The following is a 7,216-nucleotide window of genomic DNA, read 5'->3' as shown; positions in this document are numbered from 1 at the left end:
CCGTTGGCTCCTCCCCCGACGTTCGCCGCGTTGCCGCCCTCTACGGCGCCCCCGCCCTTCGCCCCGCCTACGACGTTCGTCGCGCCGCTTCCGCCCCCCGCTCCGCCCACGACGCTCGCCGCGCCCCCGCCCTTCGCCCCGCCTACGACGTTCGTCGCTCCGCCCCCCGCTCCGCCTACGACGCTCGCCGCGCCTCCGCCCTCCGCTCCGCCCATGACGTTCTCTGCGCCGCCGCCCTCCGCCCCCCCCACGTCGTGCGCTGCAGCGTCTGTGCAGCCGGCGTGTAACGTGATTAAAGACACGGACGGATCGAAACCAGGGGATCGTTGTGACCCAGGTCCAGTATATCCGGAATGCGAATCGGGCGCATTTCTTCCTGATGATAATTTGAAGGGAGCAGAAACGACAAATTTCCCTACAGCGTACTGTGGTGTCTTAGAGCAGTGCAGAAAAGAAGCAATATTAAGGGGTGATGGTGACACATTGCAAGCCTTTCCTGTGTTGTATCAGCCGAATCAGGTCCCCCGTTGGGAACCCCTGCCTTATGAGGCAGTGAAAGAGCTAAGGAAGTCAGTGAGAACATACGGAGTTCAGTCTACCTTTACATATAATCTTTTGGTTGCAATTGGTGATAGTTATGTTATGACCCCTCATGACTGGAAAAGTGTGTTACGAATGATCCTCTCTCCCATGCAATACACCGTGTTCATGACTGAATACCGGGATCAGGCTGCTGTCCAGGCCTTGAATAATTTGAACAATCTAAATCACATTGGCCTAGAGGAACTCATGGGGGAGGGGGTCCGGGCAACACCTCAGGCACAGGCACAGCTGGACAGGCAATGCCTGGAACAAGTTAAGACTTTGGTGTTGCATGCTGTCCGTCGGGTTCCTGATATTAATTCACCCGATGCTTCATTTACTTCAATTAGGCAAGAGGCTACTGAGCCTTACATTAAATTTCTTGACCGTTTACAAAATTCATTAGAGAGACAAGTAGAAAATGAAGCTGCCCGAAATGTCTTGCTTAAGCAATTAGCAGTAGAAAACGCAAATGCAGACTGTTGAAAGGTTTTAAAGTCCCTAAGGAATGCAGACCCATCAATTACTGACTTGATTAAAGCCTGTCAAGATGTAGGCACAGAAAGTCATAAAATGGCCCTGCTAGCAGATTCATTGGCCACCCAACTTGATGCAGGGACAGCTCAAAAAGTAAAGTGTTACAATTGTGGAGAACCAGGTCGTGTCCAACGGGACTGTAAAAAGCCCAAGCGAGTAAATAAGAATGCTTCTGCTGTTCCAACTCGACCCTGTCCTTGGTGCAGGAAGGGGCTACACTGGGCTAGAGACTGCCGATCCAAACTTCCTGTTGCTGCACAGCCCTGCGATCTGCCGGGAAACGGCAAGAGGAGCGCGAGACCGCGCGCTATGACAGCAAATACGGTCCCGACTCAGCCAGATGCTGTCTGGCCAGCTCACTCAGACCAGCCACCATTGGCAGCGCAGGAGTGGATTTGTCCACTGCCCAGTCAGTGACACTGACTGATAGCACCGTGACTCTCATTCCAACAGGGGTAATGGGTCCCCTTGGGGACGGGCGTAGCGCCCTCTTGTTAGGACGTTCTTCTGTTACAAGGATGGGACTTTTTGTTTTACCTGGAGTTATAGATGCTGACCATACCGGGGAAATTAAGATAATGGCATGGACACCCTCACCCCCCTGTTTTATTCCAAAAGGCCAAAAAATAGCACAATTAGTCCCTTTTCATTCTATGACCAAACCTGGTATTAGAGATCGAACCGGTGGATTTGGGAGCACAGATAAACCTGTTGTGCTATGGACCACACAACTGTCAAAAGACAAACCTTTATTACCATGCTTAGTAAATGGCAGACAGTTATTAGGACTAGTGGATACTGGAGCTGATGTTACCATAATTAAGTCCAGTGATTGGCCCTCTGAGTGGCCACTAAGAGACCCTAATTCTGCTATTGTGGGGGTTGGGGGCCTACAGCAGCCAAAACAAAGTGCCCGAATTTTATCTTTTGAAGGGCCTGATGGTCGCATTGCTCACGCTGCTCCTTACATTTTACCAATTCCCTGTACTTTGTGGGGTCGTGATCTCTTAAGTCAGTGGGGTATGATTTTGCAGACAAATTTTCAGTAAGGGCCATTGATCGGCAGCAACCTATACCCTTAGCTTGGAAAACAGAACAACCTATTTGGGTAGATTAGTGGCCCTTAAAAAGAGAAAAGTTGCTGCACTTACATGAGTTAGTTCAAGAACAGCTAGCTGCTGGTCACATAGTGCCTACTACCAGCCCTTGGAATACTCCGGTTTTTGTTATCCTCAAGAAGAGTGGAAAATGGAGACTTTTACAGGACTTGCGTGCTGTCAATGCAGTAATTGAGCCTATGGGAGCGTTGCAGCCTGGCCTTCCTTCACCCTCAATGTTACCTTCGGATTGGCCTATAGCAGTCATTGATTTGAAAGACTGTTTTTTTACCATTCAGCTTCATCCAAAAGATGCACCACGATTTGCTTTCTCAGTGCCCTCTATCAACCTACAAAGCCCTGTTCAGCGGTATCATTGGACAGTGTTACCACAAGGAATGCTTAATAGTCCAACGATATGTCAATTGACTGTAGCAAATGCATTACAACCAGTACGAAAGGCTAGACCTCATGTCCTTATTTATCATTACATGGATGATATTTTAATAGCAGCAGAACAAGAAGAGGGTCTAAAGGACGCTTTACTGCTATTCCGGGAGGCAGTCCAATCTATTGGCTTATAAATAGCAGAAGAAAAAGTGCAACTTAGTTCTCCATGGAAATATTTAGGATGGAAAATTGCATCTCACACTATTCAGCCACAAATCCTCAAAATAGTACCTCACGTACGGACATTAAATGATCTGCAAAAGTTATTAGGAACCATCAATTGGTTGCGGCCACTTTTGGGAATTACTACTCAAGAGCTGCATCCTTTATTCAAACTACTGAAAGGAGACCCAGATCTAACTTCTAAAAGACAATTAACACCAAAAGCACAACAATGCTTAGACTCTGTAATAACATCAGTGCAAAATCGATACAGCCATCGTGTTTGTTTATCACTTCCAGTACATCTCATAATAATATCCAACTTCTATCAGCCATATAGCTTGTTATGTCAATGGGATACCTCAAAAAAGGATCCTCTCATTATTCTCGAATGGGTATTTTTACCTCATACATTTTCAAAAACTATTACATCACGAGTGGAAATGTTTGCTACGCTAATACAGCGAGGTCGTCATCGTCTACAAATTCTACGAGCTCTTGACCCTGATTGCATATACGTACCTGCTACTAAAAAAGATTTAGATTGGATGCTTGCGCAGTCACTTCCTTTTCAGACTGCTATGGCAGACTATACCGGACAATTGTCCACTCATCCTCCCAAACATCAGTTACTACATAATTTGGCTGATATCCCCCTTGCTACTAATACTTTACTTTCACATGTTCCAATAACTAATGCTGTTACTGTATTTACAGATGGCTCTGGCAAGACACACCAAGCAGTGGTTCTCTGGCGTGCGACTGCTACACAATGGCAGTCAGACGTACATGTTGTTGATGGATCACCTCAAGTTGTAGAACTTGCTGCAGTAGCTCGAGCTTTCCAAATTTTTTCAGACCAAAAGCTTAATATAATAACTGACTCTTTGTATGTTACAGGTATCATTCAGTGGATTGAAGGATCCTTTCTTAAGGAAGTTGATAATCCGGTTTTGTTTGTACAGCTCAAACGAGTCTTGCATTATGTTTCTCACCGTACTCTTCCTTATTTTATTATGCACATTCGATCGCATACTACATTGCCTGGTCCTTTAACTGAGGGCAACCGTAAGGCTGATCACAGATCACAGTCGCTTTTGCTACTCCTCAATTATTTGAGCAAGCACGACTCTCCCATCAATTTTTCCATCAGAACAGGAGAGCCTTACAAAAACAATTCCAACTGACAGTAGATCAAGCCCGTAACATTATTTTAACATGCCCAGACTGCCAGGCAATTGCCCCTTTGCCTCAAACTGGGACAAATCCACGTGGAACAGCCCCTCTTCAACTCTGGCAGACAGATGTCACTCACGTTCCTGAATTCAGCCGTCTAAAATACGTACATGTAACGATAGATACTCATTCTTCTTACATATTTGCCACAGCACATACAGGTGAACGCAGTCGTGATGCCCGTAAACACTGGTTATCTGCTTATGCTGCTATGGGAATCCCTCATACGATAAAAACAGATAATGGGCCCGCTTATACTTCTAAGGCCACTCAAACTTTCCTTCAAGAATGGGGAGTTAGACATATTACAGGCATCCCTCATTCTCCCACTGGACAAGCTGTCATTGAGCGTACTCATCAAACACTGAAATCTGTTCTTAATAAACAAAAAAGGGGGAATACGGGAGACACACCACAAGAAAGATTATGTAAGGCTTTGTTTGTGCTGAATTTTTTGAATCGTGATCATACAAATACAACTCGTGTGGATCGTCATTTTGGGGGTTCCCCAGTGCTCAAGGAACGGCCAATGGTTAACATTCGAAATATGGCCACAGGGCACTGGGAAGGTCCCTTACCATTGATAACCTGGGGTCGTGGATATGCTTGTGTTTCTACAAGGACTGGCCCTACATGGGTTCCGGCAAGATATGTTCGGCCTCATCTCAAGGCAGAAAATAACACCCAGCCTTAATAATGATTGTGATTATACGCCTCTTACTTCATTGATATTGCTTTGTAATTTGTTGTATTGCAAATAATAATTTTAGTAATGGTAAGACATAGTAGGTAACTCTTCCACATTACTGGTATAAATTTAAGAATTAGAATTATTAAGCATTATTTAGATTATTGTGTGTCTTTCCTATTTTGGCAGTAGATAGAATATAAGTTAAATAGGATTTGATGTTACCAATGCTGGAAATTATGGGAATAGTTCTTCTAGTGTATTAGTAATGTTCAGTTATGATTTTATTAGCCTATCAACTAGCCTCTTCTTAGTTTGTAAAAATAAGACCCTGGAAAAGAATCCTGGACAAACGGATGATTCTTAAACATAACAGTTATTAACTCTTTTTCATCTCACTAATTGGGATTTTCAAAATATGACCATGCATCAATTGAAACAAAGGTGCTTGCAAAAAAAAGCTAACCTCGGCAATTTATTCTGTTTTGTAAGCAGGTGTTCCACTTGGACTCTGTACCATGCACTGGCCATGCGGATGCAGTGTACAAATGGAAAATACCATTCAGACCCTGAGTAGGAAAAGAGCAAGAGAGAATCCGTGGTGGATGAGAAAGGGAAAGTGCACCTTGAAGCAGGGGATGCCCTGCTGGCGCTGCCTATCGCATCCACCGCCAACATGATCCTTCTCTCTCCTTTTCTGCAGTTTTCTGCCTCTCCAGGGACAATAAGTAATAATGTGCTAGCTTAGGGAGTATTTGCTTCATGCTAACGGGATGGTCTAAAATGGATAACACGAAATTGAAGTCTTTTCTAACCTATTTCAAATTTACACAGAATTGGATTCTCAGGGGTTCTTTTCCAGGTTGTAGGAACTTAGGCCGCAGGCAAAATGCGTCTGATATTTTAGTGGATTTAACCATATATTTTGCAATTTGCCTTATCTCCTTTTTCATTTTCAGAATATTGTCAATCGAGGCCTTGATTGAGTTATAATGATTATGTTATTAATATAATTAGTATTATTATTTTATAGTATGGTAGTAGCTTGTCAATAAACAAAAAAGGGGGAATTGTGGGGATACAAGAAAAGCTGTTCAGAGCAGCAGCTGTGGAGCAAGATAAACAGCATGGGAACCAAGGACACCTCTGCAAGGAGAAGAAGAGTCTCACAGCTCTGATTGGTTATGTGCCTGCATGGACAGTTGAAAAGTGTTTTGTAGAATGCTTTGTTGACATGTAAGATGTTTGGGAAAGTTGTAAGGGCAGATGGGAAAGTTAGAAAATAACAACTTGTGAAGGTATATAAGGGATGTGAGAACTTGTAATAAACGATTTGGATCGTTCACATCTGAGTCCGTGCCGAGTCGCTGCATTTCATCACCAAAAGAAATGGATTTCTCTACAAAATTATCGTTTGTAGCCAAATATGACACATTGTTTCCAGAATAACTCTTTTCATCTAAAAAAGAATGACATTTCCAACAGAAATATCGATTTCTGACAAATTTTAGAAGTAGGTCACATGAATATCAATACTTATCCCAGAAATGAAAAGTACACTCTTAGGTATCACTCTTCATCCTTGCAAAGCTATGGTTTTCTTCCCAAACTAATGCTTTTCATCCCTACAAATAGCACTTTCTCCCTAAATTACTGGTTTTCATCCCCAAAAGAAGACACATTCTCTTTAAAATGATGCTTTGTAACAAATTATGACTCATTGATTCCAGAATATCTGTCTTCCCCTACAAAATAATGACATTAACATAAGAATTATCCATTTCAGACAAATTTCCGATGTATTTCACACTAATATCAAGACTTACACCAGGAAAAATGTGTTCTCTCTTAGGTATCACTCTTGAATCTTGCAAAAAATTCATTTTCTTACCAATACAAAGCTTTTCATCATTACAAGTAGCATTTTCTACCCAAAAGAGTGGTTTTCATCCCCAATAGAAATCCTTTTCTCTACAAATGTGTCTGGGTCTCACTGTCTCCCACTGTAATCCATGGGGTCCCTATGTGTCCCAATGTACCCCTATGGGTTCCAGTGTCTCCCTATGGGTCACTATGTGTCCCTATGTGGCCCAATGTCCTCCCTATGTGTTGCTATGGGCCTTTATGGGGTCTCGTATGGGTCTCAGCGAGGTCCCTATGTGTCTCTATGGGTCTCACTGTCCCCCACTGTAATCAATGAAGTCCCTAGGTGTCCCAATGTCCTCACCTCGATGAGACCCTTAAGAGACTCCATAGAGGCACATGGGGACCAGGTTGAATCCCATAGATACCCATATGAAAACATTTGGGCCCATAGATACCCATAAGAGACCCCATAGAGACCCCATATAGGCACATAGGGACCACACTGAAACCCTTTGATACCCATAGGTAGACATTTGGGCACAGAGATACACATAAGAGACCCCATAGAGACCCCATAGAGGCACATAGCAACGCATAT

The 7,216-nt window shown here is 43.5% G+C and overlaps 1 long non-coding RNA gene across 1 annotated transcript; it reads left to right on the top strand.

The window, feature by feature from the left end:
• Window positions 1–200: 200 nt before the first annotated feature.
• Window positions 201–6,097, top strand: LOC146758659 (uncharacterized). The gene is made up of 2 exons (XR_014934040.1): window positions 201–337; window positions 3,546–6,097. It is a non-coding gene; the product is annotated as an uncharacterized LOC146758659 (long non-coding RNA).
• The last annotated feature ends 1,119 nt before the right edge of the window (window positions 6,098–7,216 follow it).

The sequence above is a fragment of the Coturnix japonica genome, chromosome 13 (genome assembly GCF_054131305.1).
Source record: "Coturnix japonica strain WE chromosome 13, WE-NBRP24, whole genome shotgun sequence".
Classification (NCBI taxonomy): domain Eukaryota; kingdom Metazoa; phylum Chordata; class Aves; order Galliformes; family Phasianidae; genus Coturnix; species Coturnix japonica.
Note: the sequence above shows the minus strand (reverse complement) of the source record. Positions and strands in the feature narration are given on the sequence as shown.